The 18414-nt window shown below is 43.5% G+C and overlaps 1 protein-coding gene across 2 annotated transcripts in view; it reads right to left on the bottom strand.

Moving 5' to 3' along the window:
• The window catches only part of prkd3 (protein kinase D3), a 39816-nt gene that overhangs the window by 19385 nt on the left and 2017 nt on the right, over positions 1-18414 (bottom strand). The gene's annotated exons all lie outside the window — the stretch shown is intronic.

Raw genomic sequence — 18414 nt, 5'->3', positions numbered from 1 at the left:
AAAGAGCGCCTAAATCAAGAAATGGACTTAGTAAAGAACCAGTTTCATTTGTATTTTTAGGTACGCATCATTTGTTCTCATGTCTTCATCTGAATCTATGGAAAATGATACAGATAACACAACTTAAGTCAAACAAATAGTTTTTGGAGCTATTTGCTGAAAACCTGGAGTATCTCAGGATGGTGTGAAATGTGTCCTTAAAAACATGAAAGGAAACAACAAGTGGAGGACAAAAGATGAAACAGCAGGCTTAAAAACCTACCTACAGCAGCTCAACAGTATCTGAAGGTCATGTGCTTATGAATAAATAAAAATAAAGCCCAGTAAAGACCAGACACGGGACCTGAGAGATGAGACTTTCATCGGAAACGTCTCAGTGGAAGGGGAGGTTAGGAGAGAGCTACAACAGTCAGTTTCTGTAAAGCACGGTGGAGGCGCTGTCATGGTTTTTGGCTGCATTTCATCCCGTGGTGTTGGAGGTGGGTTTATCAGCGTAGAAAAGCACCATTAGATTTTGATCCAGCATGGAGCACCATCTGGAACCTGTCTGATCAAACTGGGAATCATCAGAACAAAAGAAGTTGTGGAATGTGCAGCGACAGCCTGGATGTTCTCTTCCTGTTCTCCAGATGTTCCACTTTTGCACAAAATGCTTGCTGCTCACACGTTAACACTCTCGTTGGCTGACTACCTGTCAGGACAGACGCCTCCCTCCTTATTGCACGCTGGGCTAATTTTCCCCACGACTCCATGAATGACAAATGTATTTCTATTTGTATCCCTACTCCTGCTCAGTCATGACGTAAACCTGTGCACTGACCTCACAACAACAACTACGTGGCAACATAATCCATATATGAAGACTATTTCAGTTATATCCAAACTGCATGAGAAGCTGATTTTGCTCAGAGTGTAAAAACAAGGCACGCGACTGTAGAACGAAACCTTTCCAGCTCGATGCCTCGGCTGACATATCTACATCCTAATCCTGTCACGCTTTCAGGTGATTAATGCTGTATGGCTCAAACCATCAGCACCAAAGGCGGGAGAAGGGGGGCATCCTTCCTGAGGCGGCTGCAGTGTCACGGTAGGGTTTTCCTCCACCCGCCTGACACGCCTGCACTTGGACACACAAACACACGCACACACAAAAGCTGAGGTTGATGCCCATATCTAGCCAGCTTGAGTCACCTCCTCTTGGCTCCTCGTGCAGCACTTTCCACTGTACAGAATGAGTCCCATTCCAGAGCATCTGCATCTGCAGGCAAGAACATAGCAGCTCCAAGGGCAGAGGACATTACTTTTTTCCATGCCCTACTAAAGTAAGAGGAAGCCTATGGTACAAGAACAATAGACTGGCAGGTTTAGGACAACGTTTTAACAGTTTGTTGTTCTGATCGCAGGCGTAGAGGGAAAGCCGAAGGCCGACCTGCGGGTGGATGGACGTATAAAGCACTGCATTTATACATTCTCTCCTTCCCGCATGCAAAAATAAACCATTCACCTCCAGCGTGCGCCTGTGCACATATACATCCTTACACACCATCACCCACACATGCTGCTGCATACATTTCCGAAGCCCGTTGTGACTAAGCGCGTCTTTTGTCATCTTCGAACGAGAGTCCATTCAGCCGAGCAGCCGCGACCACACACGTACACCAAAGACCCCGGCGAAGAGAAGCTGTGTGAGGTCCACAAGTCAGGCTGGAAAGACAAGTGGAAAGGGGCTTTGCAGTAGTAAGCTTTTGTTAAACGAACTAATCCGCCATTGATATGCTAAATCCTGCTGTAAGGAAAGAGTAAGATGCAGGAGATGAAGGAAAGAGCGGGACAGATTTGAAATATGGTCCCATTTTATTGGAAGCCAAAAACAAATTATCTCAAGACGGCCAAGAAAAAATGATCTGGCTGGGAAAAAAAAGGTGTAGCTTTGAGGAATATTGATGCTTATTCCTATCAGACACAAAATGATAAATGAGTGAAATTAATCACAAGTCGTAGCTCATGTATTCTGTGCGGCTGCTGTACAATTCCTGCACGAGGGCCTCAGTCACAGAGGACAATGAGTTTGTTGTGAAACAGGATGGCGTGCACCTGATTATGTGGTTAAACATTTGTGTTTCGCTGCATGTGCAATGTGTGGCAGAGGTGAGGGTGAAGCGGCGCTAAGAGCATCGCGCAGGCTCTGACAGATGGCCGCGTGTTCGCAGTAAGGAAAAGCATGCAGCTTGACCTCGGGCTGCCTAACACCTTTATTGGTGTGGCAGCGGGCCAGACAGACGTGGAGGACGGCGACAGTTAAACGTCCAGCTCATCATCGCAGCGCCGGAGATAAAAGTTGGACGATGGAAACAATGCTGCTCGTGTGCAACGCGCAGCACTGCACAAGAACGCAGAACTGCAAACCACAGTTATTTTCATCTAGTTGTCATTTTCTTGATTAATCCTTTGATGCTTTGGTTTATGAAAAGTAAAAAAAGTGTGGCTAAAGTTTGACAACGCTGACGTTAAACCGCATATTTGTCTCATCGACGCTGCAAAATGTACGGATTCAGGAAAACTGTAGAACTGTAAAATACGGAATAGCTGACATTATAATTATTATAGCCAATTTCATTCATTCTCATTCCAGCGTTTCAGGGCACCGACACGAGAAGCTTTCTAAATACTCTTCCTGGCAAAAGGATTATAAAATGCCAAAATTTAAAAAAAGGTCCTGTTACATCTGGCATCCCATGGTCATGTGAATATTTCTGGATACTCTGACTCAAACGATTGTGCCGTTTTTCCTTATAACACTGCAAATAACTAAATCAGATATGGCCAGAAGCAGGATAGTTTAGAAAAAGCAAACAGAGCCCAGGACTTCCAGGTGTCCAGATTCTTTCTGCTTTTCTAAAAGTCAAACTTCACCTCCCTACATAAGATATGAGACTGAAGTCGGTTACTATTATCTAGCATTTCAATCAAACGGTCCCCTTAAGAGAAACAAAATGCTAGAGCACACGGAAAACTTTACATCCAGCTTGGAAACTGTAGATGTTTCCTCTGCAATGTCCTTGAGCAGATATGTACTTAAAGGCCAGGGCAGCGTTCTCCGGTGTAAATGTGTAAACTAATGGATTTTCTTATACTGAACCACAGATATGTAAAAACATTACAGAAGCAAAGGGTAAAAGATTATCTAACCTCCAACACAAATGTGAAACATTTAACCAGAGTCAGGAGGTAAAAGACTCTTGTTTATTTTGCTCGAGGTGGCAAGATAAACACTGTCACAAGATCGGCATGATACAAGGTGCTTTTATTCAGCAGATAAATAAATCTATTGACTGATAACCTTGTAATTATTTAACAGTGCTGAGGCACAGATCGCTGTGGCCCAGAGACACCGAACCAGAAGACACAAGACGATGTTTTCTGTTGCTCTGTATCTGAGCGAGCATCTTAAAGAGAGGCCAATAAGAAAAGACGGCATCAGTTCAAACTGGGTTAACAGCTACAATCGTGACTTGATTCATTCTGATGCGTTGCACATTTAAAAGGCAGCGCGCGCTGTGCCGACGAGCTCCGCAGTCTGTTGTGAAACCATTAGCTCCGCTGAGCCGTAGTGAGAATTTCACAAATAGGACAACAGTGTTTTCATGTCAAAACAATGGGGAAAACCATTGTTTGACTTTGACGTGCTTTTTAACTCCCACAACAGAGGAAAATACACTTCAATACTTCAACTAGTCCAACGGCTGCATTGGAAAATCCAATTATGTGCTCACACGAATCTTGGAGGAAAGCTGTGTAATTACTTTCTTCGAGTCACATCAAACGCGATGTGGAAACTTTGTTAATTTATTAAAGTCAACAGTGGAATTGTATTTGTTTTCATTGCACATTATTAATGTAATACCAGGCAAATTTTTTCCACACAGCATGGCGCAAGTCACTCATGCACTGCAAATTACAAGAGCACTAGATGTGGGCAACAACGGCAGCCAAATAATGAATTTGTCACTTGGACGGATGCGTCAGAAGAGGGCATGTTGGAAACACTCTGGTTTTCCACTGTCTTCTGTAACATTATGTGTTTTGGCTCCTCCAGTAACAGTTTCCATTCACTTTAGCTGAATGGATTCACTTTGACGGTGAAGATGTCCTCACAGTATCGAGCTAATTAAGTAACGTGCTTCTTACCAGGTTTATGCAGCAGAGAAAGTCTATCCCACTAAATGCAGGAAGTAAGAAAAGATCTTGCGAGTCAATTCGAGCGTTCCCATAACCACCAATACATAAACAAACACATGAATGAAATTCACATGCTGAACGACACATGTTGCATTGCACCTCTGAGTGATGTCACACACAAGGAGCAAGTGCAGTGGAATGAAAACCACATGGCTGCAAGAAAGGAGGCGTGACGCTGTTGATATCACGGTATTAAAGGAACAGATCGACATCCCATCCTGATACTTTCAATACCGGAATCAGGTGGAAAAATCTAGCTTGGATCTGTCCAGGCTGAGCTTCATCTCTTAAAGCTGTAACATCACTGATTTTCAGGCCACTTCAAAATAAAGCTGGAGACTACCGAGTATAAAGCCGACCGATTTAATAAGGCAAAACATTTTCATCTAGGATTATCTCTACATGTTTCAGAGACTCTGTCATCTATACAGAACCAGCATGACTTGACTGAGCTCGAATAAACGGTCCACGATGAATCAGGCGAATGCACAGAAAGTGCTTCGTTTCTGCTCTGCAGCCGGTGCATGAAACAGTCCGAGTGCATGAAACCGTCCGAGTGCATGAAACAGTACGAGTGCATGAAACCGTCCGAGTGCATGAAACCGTCCGAGTGCATGCCTGATTTCTATATCAAAACTGTTTGCTCCTCCGTTTGCATGCACAGGCCAAGAACAACACGCTGCAGCTGGAGGCAGAAGTAAAAGTGGGTTGGAAGGGATTTGAAAGGTACGTGCAGCTGACTGAAGAAGCACTCCCCTCAAATGGTTTACACTCGAGAAGGAATCTTTGCACATTTTTTTCAGATTAAGCAAATGGATCCCACCACTCTCCATAACATGTTCACGATGTGTTGGCGACGTCTGCTCCTTTTCCACTGCAAAAGGAAGACTTCACTGGGGGTAATCGACTGAAGCAGCCGCATGCAACGGAAAGGAAACTCACGTGGTGAATTAGCAGCAAGAGAAGCTGTGACTTTCTCACTCTAGAGGCTGACTAACGTGTTTTCTTCCATGTGGTCGTATACGGCTCATGGTTCATTCATAGCTTTTACTGCATGAGGCTGTGTCATCATGGAACACAGCAGCAAGTTCTTCATATTAATAGAAACATGCCTGATATTGTTTAAATATATCTGACAAATTTCAGCATGCATGACACAGAAACAAAGCTCCTTCAAAGCCCTCGCAGCCCCCACTTTGCACAGAAGACAGACTCACTCTGCTTCTTTGTGCGGCCGCAGTTTGACCAGCGTCTCTGGACAATAAACAGCTTTTCACCCTGTGTACTTTCACATAAATCTGCGCCTGGTTTAGCCGTAGCTGACACGCTCTGCAAGATGATGAATGCACGGGTCTGAATTGGTGCCAAACGTACAGATGCAATTAATTCACTGCTGCTTTTCTTGTTTTTGTAGGTGGAGGGCTGTGTGCGTATATCTGTGTATCTATGTGAACATGTGTGCATCTACATTTCTGGTCCGGACTAGGAGGAATTGCAACTCTAACCACTGAGTTTAGGTCAGCTGCCTGTTCCAGACCACAGCACAGTGGAAAACTCTACACCTGTCATTCTAGACCTCTTTCAATCACCAAGAGACTCTGGGAAAGCTATACCCCTTACCCAATTTACATCAACCACAAAAGCAGAACGTCCTCCTGCTTTTATAAAACGTAGCTGTGAAGCACTCCAAAGAAAATCCTACAGTAATTTCAGCAGGCTCTTCTGGATGTGGAGGAACAATGCCCTTCTATCGTTATTTGGCCTTAAGAACAAAAGCGCTGAAATGAAGTCGAGATAATGGTGGTGAGGTCACTGCTTGGTTACTAGCCACTGTATCCTCGACGAGAGCCAGGCGGCTTCCAGCCGAACAACACCAAGTTTTTTTATACATGCATGACAGAACCTGCCTCATCCCTCTTCAGTGACGCATCTCCAACACGTGTGGGTGTGCGCCAGCAAGCATCTCTGTGTGCGGGTTTTATATGCAACAGCGCCCAGAGGCCAGGCATAGGAGAGGAAGGCTGAGTCACAGGATCTAAGGCCTCGCAGGAAGACAGCAGTGTGATCTAAGACATGCTTGGCCAGGCCCCCGCACACCACTGATGAGTTATTGCTCCGTTGCGATCCTCAGCCAGCACCTCCACCCCAAAGATATACTGCAGCACATACTCCATCTCCTCTCTGTGACCTGGAGTAGCGAGAGAGGGCCGCCAGATTCACCTCCACAGGGGGCAAATAAACAGGTGAACCTGGGGGGGATTTTTGTGAGATTGATGGCAACTGCACTTTCTCTTGTTCTGCTAGAGCAAAAGGTCAGAAGGTGTGCAATAATGGCAGGATGTAGAAACAGGCTGCTGTTGCTCAACAAAAGCATTAATAACTGCTGTGGGCTCTGCAGCAGAAAGTAGCTCAGGACTAGCTGCATAAGCTTTACTTTATTCCCGAGTAATAGTGAGGAATTGCTTTTACAGACATGCCTTTGTTTCACACAGTTTCGCGTAAATGTACCTCTGAAAAGGGAAAACTAAAGCTAAATAAGCAGTCCGGCCGAATTCCAACACTCTAGCTGTCACCTCCTTCAAAACAGCCACCGAGAGGCAATTTCTCTAAATGTTTAAACACGCAGACAAGAATAATAGCAAGTGCAGGGTAGAGAAAAGCCATTTGAACGCAGGCACACAAAGTGAACGGGCTGTGCTGCTCTGCCGACCACAGCAGATTGGAGAGCAGGAGCAGAGAGAATATGGAAACAGGGAGCGGCTCTGAGGGGAACTAACCAGCAAGCACGGCTGAAGAACGAGACAGAGTGACAAAAGGAGCCCAAATTAAGTGGCTGACTGCTCCCCTTGCATTCAGAAATGTTCAAACAAACCAAACTTTTCTTTCCCTTTTGCCTGGGGTGCTGCTTTTTCATAGATGTGCATTTCTTGAGACGTTTTCCAATTGTAAGTCAGAGAGCTTGTTGGTGTATTCTTGTTGTATCAACATGTAATTTCACTTCCTCTGCCACCTTCCTACCAGTCTGACTGATCACTCTCTGCACTGAGACAGGAAAGGCAAAGAGCGCTGAGAAAACAGCAGAGAACGAGACACTCTGTGACGTGCTCGTGCTGCAGGGATCGATAATAACGCCAAAGTGATACGACTGCACGGCCACTGCGTGTCAGTCAGTGACATGCACACGGTTCTGATGTTAACTGCTAAGGTCACAAACAAGCAACTTTCTGCATTTTCAGTTTACGAGCTCCTCGAGTCAGAGAAGTGACATTAGTGGTTAACTGCGTCAAGCGGACAAATGTGGTGTAGCGCAGAGTCCTCGTCACCACACCTACAACTGTTTCTCTTCAGCATTTGTCATGCTTGAAGTCCTTTAAGTATGCTGACATTGTCAGCAAGTGCAGTCAAGTTAGAAGCTGGTCAACAGAGGAAGGCCTGTTAATGAATACATGAATAGGTGAAGTAAGACATCCGTTATGCCACGGTAACAAATTTATGAATGGAAACTCGAGGAATCTCTCGGGAAGTGCTCCTAAATCACTTCATGTGGTTGGCTTTGCAAAGACAAAGTCACCAGCATGTGCGAGCATTAAATAGCTCTGCGGTGCTCCTGCGTGCCACGTTAATATAATTGCGATGGAGCTCTTTGAGTCCGTATTAGCGGGGATTGGAGCGATGCCACGTTATCTCCCACCACTGGCTAAAGTACGATGAAGGACATTTGAGCAACCAAGAAGCACAGACAGCATAAGGCGAAGCCGTGATTGGTGGCAGAAGTGGCTTCTACTGATGGTTTTGGCACAGAACATCAGCCGCGCAGTGCCCACAACCCCCTCTGCACCCCAAGCAGGGACTGCCAAGGGCTGTCCCAGCCTCCCCTGCCCCCTCTCCCCAGAGAGGACCACGCTTCTCCACTCTGTCATTCACTGACTTTTGCGGCCAGGCCCCGTGCTCTGCCTTGCCACTTTACATTTAAAGGAGAGCAAGGCGGTAGAAATGTGCACTGCAGATGGTAGAAATTACTTAGCTCACTTAACTTCAGAGATATTTTTTTTCCTTTTTCTTCTCTCTCTCCCTTTTCCACAAATTACTCCAAGACTGGGGAAATTGATAGATTCCTCGTGCACGTTGGCTTTTGATTTGTGCATGGAAGACTTTTGTTCTTCGGCAGTCCCATCCTGATATCCATTTAGCTGGCTCTATGGTTTTGGAATACGTTAGCGTGCCTTCAAACGAACACCAAAATGTTGGGGAAAAGGCTGAAAGCTAAAAGTTACACTGGAGAGACTCGTTTTTCCTTGAGAAGAAGCTCAATGTGCTTTCCAGGAAACGTCTGGCACTATGCAGATCACACGTGTGATGTCGAGACGTCCTCTGGGGCGAAACATGTCAGCTAGCTTCATAGGAACATTTACATGTGGCCGTATAGCGTCGAAGAAAAGCAGCGAGGGAGACGGTGGTGATTTATTTCCCATGTGTTTCGGTTAGCGCTGGTCGATGTGAACTGCAGCCTCCATTTTCCATCTGTGCACTTCTTTGATGCTGTTTTCACCTCTTATTTCCTTCCCCTTATAACCTGTTTATGTCTCCTCTGCCTTTCTGTCAATGCTTTTCTTCCAGAAGGGGTATTTATGAGTTAGTGATACAAGCAAATAAAATAAATAGGTCTTACATTTGTACTTTATTACTGTAGCTGTAATCCTAAATGTATCAAAGACAGAAAGATACAGAAAGAAAGTGTTTTTTTCGTTTCATTTGAAAGTTTTTAAATATGTAACAAACAAGGAAGTAAAAACTGCAGATTAATACGATCGTTTTGTAGCTTCTGTCTAAACCAGCAGTCCCCAACGGACCGGTTTATGTCCGAGATATTTTCACGGACCGGCGTTTAAGGCGTCGCGGAAAAATTCAACAAAGTAAAACCAGTACCAAAAAAAGATTTATTCATAACACGGGAAAAGACCCAGGGAAACCGAGTTAACGATAAAACTGATAAAAATGCTGAAAACCATTAATTTTACACCCGTACTTCAACTCTCGGGGTTGGGGACCGCTGACCTAAACAACAGAACTCCTGCTGTTGTCACCAGACCTGCAGTAAACTTCACTGGGCATGTGCTGCAGCTAGGCCGGGGTCACAGGGGTCAGCCACATGCAGCTCTTTACTCATTTTCAGCATCTTTTTCAAGCAGTTATGTGAATGTGAATATGGAAATAACCAACGTTGTGGGGTTTTTAAATGAAAAAATGCCTACCTTACTTTAAAATGTTTTCACATGTGCCTTATAGTCCTTTTCATTGATGTGTTAGCTGGGTAGCTTCAGTAAAAGTCTATGCACAAACACTGGTAGCGCTTTATAGTGATTCTGTTTCAGTGTTATCAGCCAACATCAGCTATTTGGTGATCGATCAGTGTGACTCGAGTCACTCAGAGGCACGCCATAACTTCTCTGTTAGCAACACACGTGTTTGAAACACTCCAAACCAGCTGATCCGAGTGTAAACGGGTTAAGTGAAAAACATGTTTATGTTCCATCTGTCTGAAAGAAGAAAACTACCAGTTGGTATATCGGAATATCGGATTTTGAAATCAACAAATCAAAAATGCTTCATCGGCTGGGCTCTAAAAGCATGGCATGTTCAAAAAAGTTCTAAATAACACACTCAGTCGACTGCAGAGCAGGCACAGGTGCTAAAAGGTTTGAACTGCAAAGGTGACACACTAATTTACACGTAATCATCTGTTTCACTTTCACCGTGAGGCACAAATATATATTTTTTGGTCAAGAAAAAAAACAGCTCCTTTGGAAAAGATGTTTTTAAAACAAAAACCACCAAAAAAACAATTATCAAAGCATGATTTATTTAAAAATTCTTAATTATTAATGGCAGTCAAAGAACAAGTTCAGTATTAACAGGGGGAGCTACATACACAGCTGTTTGTAGATCTGTGCAGTGCTGACAGGAAGTGCAAGGCAGGAACCTGTTCAGTGTTTTGTCACTGTCATGAGTGCTTCATGTTACGTTCAACAGCTCGGTTTATTGTTTGTAAAGCTCCAGCTCAGTTTGCTGACAGCAGTTTTAGTCATTATTCAAATCTTTCACTGCACAGCATTTTTATAATGTGCCCATGCTTCCTACAGGGCGTCCTGTGCGCTCAGCACAGGACAGATTCCATATCTCGCGGAGCCCACGGGTATTAAAATGCTCCATTCCCAGGCCTCGCTGTCCCGTACACGTACGAATGCAGACCAACACAAATCTTCTGCACTGTTGCAACTCAGTCTAATTAATCTTGGAGGAGAATTCTGAGCTGATCTTGTTTTCTCTGCCAGCTGTTACCTTGCATCATGTAAGTGATATTACTCAAAGGTTTAGAGCAATCCAAACCCTTCTGTTTTTATAATACTTTGCTTTTTTCCTGTGTGTTGTCCAACACGGCCCAATTCTGACTCAAAAAGGTCTTTGTCTGGCTAATTACAGAGGCAGCTGCAGAGCTCTGAACCAGAGACTGGGAGTTACAGTGCTAACAAAACCAATGGGGGAACCTGCGGCTGAGGCCACTGCCTTTCATTGCATTTTCAGCTGTAGTGAAAAAGCATCAACATCCTAAGGGCTAAATTAAAGTATTCATAAAGCTAACATGCTCTCTTTCCATCTCCAGTGCCAAATAAAATCAAATTTCCTTCCTCCTGCTAAACTTTATCGTCGCCTTTGATAGAGAAACTTTTAACTGATGCCAAGTTCCCCTGTTCCCCTCAAACATATCAAACGTGTTGCTGCCGACATTCATCAGAAAATTCTGTTGTTGCACTAAATACAGTTGAACAGGAATGAAAACTAATCTGTGTTAACCGTGAAATCGGCATTACAGCGCTCCTTACAACTTGTCAAATATTCACTCTGACCACAGCAAGAATTTAGCCTCACGCGTCTGAGTTTCATAACACTCGAATCCCACCCATACCCAGGAACATCACATCATCCTCCAAAAATGCCTGGGCAAAGAAGAATGCTCTGTAGCTTACTGGCTCACCAGGCTGACCAGCTGGCTAACTGGGAGTCGTGAACTTTTGTCCCGCCGCTGCTCCCTTTGCTGGCTGCTAGAGAGGACTTGGGCGACACCAAACAGGAAGCATTCAACAACTGGACGCTTTGGATGTTTATCTCACGCCATTCATCAAACCCCCAAAACCAGAGGAGTCGGCACCCGGCTGGTGAAACAAGGCTGTGATCAGGGAGCCATCGCGGGGTTAGATCTGGGCTTCTTCGTACCCTGACAGGGGTTGGTCTCCTCCACCCTACGGCTGGCTCCCCTCCTCCTTTCTCACAGTCTTCAAGGAGCCTGGCTTAGGGTTGATGCTCTTGTGCCAAGTGGTGACAATAAAAAAGTTACACTTTTAAGCATTCAGCAGATTGCAAGAGCAGTGACCACAAAAGCTGCTCTAAAAGACTGAACTTATCAGCGTCAGGGTGCACAAGAATAAGGTTGACCTAACCACTATAAGTTGGTAATTATGAGCCAAACCACTACTATCAAAATCAACTTCACATCAACACAGAGAACAGAAAGAAAATCTATTCTGTAGAAGCAGCCAAGTCATGTGGTTGGTCGGGTGTTTAGCAGGAAGAAGAATGAGCCGTAGAAAAACTATACAATGCACAGCTATTATAAAAGGTTGCATGACCCCATGTGAAACAGAGAGACTCATTCAATACTATAGGGATAGTTTACTAAATATTAACCTTTGAGGCATGATTCAGAGCCACAGCTGGACTAGAAATACAGTATATTCCAGATAAAAGTGAGCTCAAAAGGAAAACTATAGCAAAGTAAAGCACTCTGCTGATCAGAAAACAAGCTTTTCATCCTTAAGCTATGATCACAAGCTTTAAGGAGATACCAAAGGAATGTGACTGCAGATTTCACGATACCCTCCTAGAGCAACTGCAGCAGAAGAGTGTTTGTGCAGAGCGATGCGCTGCAAGCATTTTGCTATCTCAAATATTAAAGCACATAACGTACCGATTAGAGACAATATGTGTGCCTAAAGAGGCAGATCACATAAAACCTTCACAACAACCTGAAATAACAGCAATAATTCAAAAGATATTCTGTTAGTGGGACTCATTAAGTCCTGGTTTACTAATCAAGCCGGTCAGTGGGAGATAGGAGCTGGCTGTCTAAAGGGAAAAAAAACCCTGGCTCAGACAGCAGACAGTAGGGAGGGCATCGACTTCTTTATGCTATCTAAACAAAAGAGCTCAAGGACACCGCTGAGAAAGAAAAGTGGATCCAATTTGCCATCCCGCCCTGCTGGCACAGCGGCCAGACCTGGATGATCAGCACAAAGGTGGACAGACTGTGCAGCCGTTTGAATACAAAGGTATCGACTAACAAGACGTCAATGCGATATCCGCTGTGATTTGTAAGCAACCAGATTCTACACTGAAAGCTCACAACAGCTGACACAGCAGAAAGGCTGACACTGAACTGCACAGATCTGAGTTGGGATAAGAATCCCTGTTTGTTGCATGGCTGAGCGGTGAGTCACTCGGTGAAGCAGGCCAGCTCTCAGTGGAGGAAACGGCACCACAGAGGGGGAATACGCTTCCATCCAAACTCCATCTCCGCGCAGATATTACAACATAAAGTCGAACGCTTTTTCCTGCCTCGGCCGCGCTGACAGACACCTGAAGTTGTGCTGACTGGAGACATCCTGGGACTGCTGTCAACGGCTAGACCGGCTAAGGTCAGAGATCCTCAGCTGGGAAAGTTGGCCGGGATGAGCGGACTCTGTATCGCTCACCGCTGTCATGCATATTCTAGAAAAGAAGGCAGGGATGGACTGAAAGCACACAAGGCCTACAGTCATATTTTCCACTGATATCAAAGCCATATGGCTGGATTTCATGAAATAGTTGAAGCAGTGCACTGCTTCTGGCAGTGTTTAATAGAAGCACTGCACACTAATGTGGATGAACAGACTGGATGTGTTCTGTGGTGATGATGTACAGTATATTATGATGAAAAGATATACAGCGTGGTCAGATGTTTATAGGCTCGCATGACTGCTGGCCATAAATTTTAGAATCACCTGGCACATCTTATCAGACTGCCCGCCATCTTTGAATGAACGCATTCAATTCAATTCAATTCAATTTTATTTATATAGCGCCAAATCACAACAAAAGTCGCCTCAAGGCGCTTCATAGATACAGAGAAAAACCCAACAATCATACGACCCCCTATGAGCAGCACTTTGGCGACAGTGGGAAGGAAAAACTCCCTTTTAACAGGAAGAAACCTCCGGCAGAACCAGGCTCAGGGAGGGGCGGCCATCTGCTGCGACCGGTTGGGGTGAGAGAAGGAAGACAGGATAAAAGACATGCTGTGGAAGAGAGACAGAGGTTAATAACAGATATGATTCAATGCAGAGAGGTCTATTAATACATAGTGAGTGAGAAAGGTGACTGGAAAGGAAAAACTCAATGCATCATGGGAATCCCCCGGCAGCCTACGTCTATTGCAGCATAACTAAGGGAGGATTCAGGGTCACCTGGTCCAGCCCTAACTATATGCTTTAGCAAAAAGGAAAGTTTTAAGCCTAATCTTAAAAGTAGAGATAGTTTCTGTCTCCCGAATCCAAACTGGAAGCTGGTTCCACAGAAGAGGGGCCTGAAAACTGAAGGCTCTGCCTCCCATTCTACTTTTAAATACTCTAGGAACAACAAGTAGGCCTGCAGAGTGAGAGCGAAGTGCTCTAATAGGGTGATATGGTACTACAAGGTCATTAAGATAAGATGGGGCCTGATTATTTAAGACCTCGTATGTGAGGAGCAGGATTTTGAATTCAATTCTGGACTTAACAGGAAGCCAATGAAGGGAAGCCAAAACAGGAGAAATATGCTCTCTCTTTCTAGTCCCTGTCAGTACTCTTGCTGCAGCATTTTGGATTAGCTGAAGGCTTTTCAGTGAGTTTTTTGGACATCCTGATAATAATGAATTACAGTCGTCCAGCCTGGAAGTAATAAATGCATGAACTAGTTTTTCAGCGTCACTCTGAGACAGGATATTTCTAATTTTAGAGATGTTGCGCAAATGGAAGAAAGCAGTCTTACATATTTGTTTAATATGTGCATTGAAGGACATGTCCTGGTCAAAAATGACTCCAAGGTTCCTCACAGCGTTACTGGAGGCCAAGGTAATGCCATCCAGAGTATGAATCTGGTTAGATACCATATTTCTAAGATTTTCAGGGCCGAGTACAATAACCTCAGTTTTATCTGAATTAAGAAGCAGAAAGTTAGCGGCCATCCAGGTCTTTATGTCTTTAAGACATTCCTGCAGTTTAACTAATTGGTGTGTGTTATCTGGCTTCATGGACAGATAGAGCTGGGTGTCATCTGCATAGCAGTGAAAATGTATGCTATGTCTTCTAATGATGCTGCCTAAGGGAAGCATGTATAATGTAAACAGAATTGGTCCTAGCACTGAACCCTGTGGAACTCCATAATTAACCTCAGTGTGTGAAGAGGACTCTCCATTTACATGCACAAATTGGAGTCTATTAGATAGATATGATACAAACCACTGCAGTGCAGTACCTGTAATACCTACAGCATGTTCTAATCGCTCTAATAGGATATTATGGTCAACAGTATCGAACGCTGCACTGAGGTCTAGCAGGACAAGCACAGAGATGAGTCCACTGTCAGAGGCCATAAGAAGATCATTTGTAACCTTCACTAAAGCTGTTTCTGTGCTGTGATGAGCTCTGAAACCTGACTGAAACTCTTCAAATAAACCATTCCTCTGCAGATGATCTGTTAGCTGTTTGACAACTACTCTTTCAAGGATTTTTGATATGAAAGGAAGGTTGGAGATTGGCCTATAATTAGCTAAGACTGCTGGGTCTAGAGATGGCTTTTTGAGTAAAGGTTTAACCACAGCCAGCTTGAAGGCCTGTGGTACATAGCCGATTATTAGAGATAGGTTGATCATATTTAAGATCGAAGAATTAATCAATGGCAGGACTTCTTTGAGCAGTTTTGTAGGAATGGGGTCTAAAAGACACGTTGATGGTTTGGAGGAAGTAATTATTGAAGTTAACTCAGAAAGATCAATTGGAGAAAAAGAGTCTAACTTAACATCAATGGTACTAAGAGTAGCTGTAGATAATATTACATCTGTGGGATGATTACTGGTAATTTTTTCTCTAATGATAAAAATTTTATTTGTGAAGAAGTTCATGAAGTCATTACTAGTTAACGTTAAAGGGATGGTTGGCTCAACAGAGCTCTGACTCTTTGTCAGCCTGGCTACAGTGCTGAAGAGAAACCTGGGGTTGTTCTTATTTTCTTCAATCAGTGATGAATAGTAAGATGTTCTGGCTTTGCGGAGGGCTTTCTTATAAAGCAGCAAACTATTTCTCCAGGCTAAATGATGATCCTCTAAATTTGTGACACGCCATTTCCTCTCCAGATTACGAGTCATCTGCTTTAGGGTACGTGTTTGAGAATTATACCACGGAGTCAGGTACTTCTGATTAGAGACCTTAGTTTTCACTGGAGCTACAGTATCCAGAGTCGTACGTAGTGAGGAGGTGAAATTATTAACAAGATAATCGACCTCTGTTGGGGTAGCGTTCAGATAGCTGCTCTGCTCTGTGTTGGTACAGGGCATTGAAGATGATAACAGTGGGTGGATTATATTCTTAAACTTAGTTACAGCGCTTTCAGAAAGACATCTACTTTGATAAAATCTACTCTCCACCGCTGTGTAATCAATTATTGTAAATGTAAATGTTATCAGGAAATGATCAGACAGGAGAGGGTTTTCAGGAAACACTGTTAAATGTTCAGTTTCTATGCCATATGTTAAAACAAGATCTAGAGTGTGATTAAAGTGGTGGGTGGGTTCTTTTACATTTTGAGAGAAGCCAATTGAGTCTAATAACAGACTAAATGCCATGTTGAGGCTGTCATTTTTAGCATCTACATGGATGTTAAAATCACCCACAATAATTATTTTATTTGAGCTCAGAACTAAATTAGATATAAAGTCTGAGAAATCAGACAGAAACTCTGTGTAAGGCCCAGGTGGACGATAGATGATAACAAGTAAGACTGGTTTCTGAGTTTCACAGCTGGGGTGGACAATGTTAAGCATCAGGCTTTCAAATGAATTAAAAGTCTGTCTTGGTCTTTCATTAATTAATAGGCTGGTGTGAAAAATTGCTGCCACACCGCCCCCTCGGCCTGTGCTTCGAGGTTTCTGGTAGTTAGAATGACTCGGGGGTGTTGATTCATTTAAACTAACATAATCATCCTGCTGCAACCAGGTTTCTGTAAGGCAGAGTAAATCAATTTGTTGATCAATTATTAAGTCATGTACTAACAGAGACTTGGAGGAGAGAGACCTAATATTTAATAATCCACATTTCACTGTTTTACTCTTTGGTTCAGATGTGGATACTGTACTGTTCTTTCTTTGTAATTGTTTATGTTTAAGTTGTTTGTTGCTGGTTTTTAGTTTGTTTTTTGTCTTTTTGGAAGCTGACACAGTCTCTATGGAGATGGGTTTTTGGGGGGGTAGCAGGAGGAGAGAAGCTGCAGAGAGGCGTGTGATACAGATAAAGCCGGACCTTATCTCGGTTGGATCTCAACTCAAAATGCAGGCGCTGCACTGATTTTCTTTAAGGTGTGTTTCTAAAGCATCGTGTTTCCTCACTTTTTCCTGTTGCACATTCTACACCAATATGTTACGAGATCCATGCAAATTTGTGCAGCGATGAGATTTTCTGCTCTGTGAACCAGAACTGTTCATAACCAGCTAGCTAGTGAGAATCAGCAGACCTCGTAAAGAACAACAACATTACCCTGCTCCTCTGGAATGTCAACTTGGACAACACGAAGCAAAGGACGCGGGCTCGGCACACACAGCTCCCGCACCGTCTCCCATTTGTTCCACACAAATTTGCTCCTAATTCCTTTTTTTTCCTTTTTAATTGTAATCATCGTGACTTCAAAGACCAGCGCGGCTCTGACCTACATAAATGTTCAGATTCTAGTGGCTGATGAAAGTGCTTTGTTTAATCACCCTCTCTTTTTATGCACTCAATGATAATTACACACACAATCATCATTATTTGCAAGAGGTTAAACATGTGCATGCACACAGAAGCCATTTCATTATTCCAATAGGCTTTGCATACTATTGATCCCTCACAACTGTTAAGTACAGCACCTATAAGAGCACCTATAAATGGTTAGAAACGCCACATATTTAGCAGATAGATATGAACTACGATTTTTTTCACTGTGCAAATACAGTGTTTAACTTTCCAATTTATACCAAATACTATTTTTGTCCTTTTTGTAATTATTATATGATTATGGACAAGAAAACCACTTCACACGACGGCCATAACATCTGGGGTACTGCGGCTTTGCTGTGCTTATAATATGAGGTTGTTTCAGATGAAGGAAATTAAAATGTTTAACCCTCATTCTTACTTCACACATTATAAAAAGAGCCCACACACGCACATGCAGTATGACTATAAATTTCTGACCAGTTTCACCACAAAACTACAAGAGCATAGAAAGTAAGGCGAGGTAAACGCGCCACAGCACTCGTTTGTTGAAAGATGCAACCTATACTTGTGCTTAAAGCCGGTTCTTCTGCTGAGGCTGAACTCCTTCACCAATACCATCTGAAAAAAATGCTTCGAGATGCACAGCAGGCACAAAACCACTTCATATATGCGCGTCATATGACTTTGTACTTGCACTTGCATCGTGTCCAGTGACCTTACACAGCAGCATAAATAACAGGCGCTAGTAGACCGTAACTGGAGGAGCATCGATGCTGTTGTGTGCATGCTTCTGCGGCGTTTGACTCATTGGGAGCCACATGGCACAGATGTCTGCTTTGGAAAACAAAACCAAAACAGATGAATATGGTAGGAGATGGCAAAACACATGCTGGTGCTTTGTCACGTTGGTCCTCTTGAGCCTCTGATATTACGGCTGCACTGTGAAAAACAAGCTCACTGCAGATAGCGAGCTTGTTTTTGTACAATACACTTCATTTCAGAAGAGATTAAAGAAAACAATGAAGGTGAAACACGTCCTTTATGACAGAAAATAGACTGTTAAGTATAATAAAGAATG

Source organism: Perissodus microlepis, chromosome 19, assembly GCF_051167445.1.
Source record: "Perissodus microlepis isolate ML-2025 ecotype Zambia chromosome 19, ASM5116744v1, whole genome shotgun sequence".
Taxonomy (NCBI): domain Eukaryota; kingdom Metazoa; phylum Chordata; class Actinopteri; order Cichliformes; family Cichlidae; genus Perissodus; species Perissodus microlepis.
This window is presented reverse-complemented; position numbering and strand designations above follow the sequence as displayed.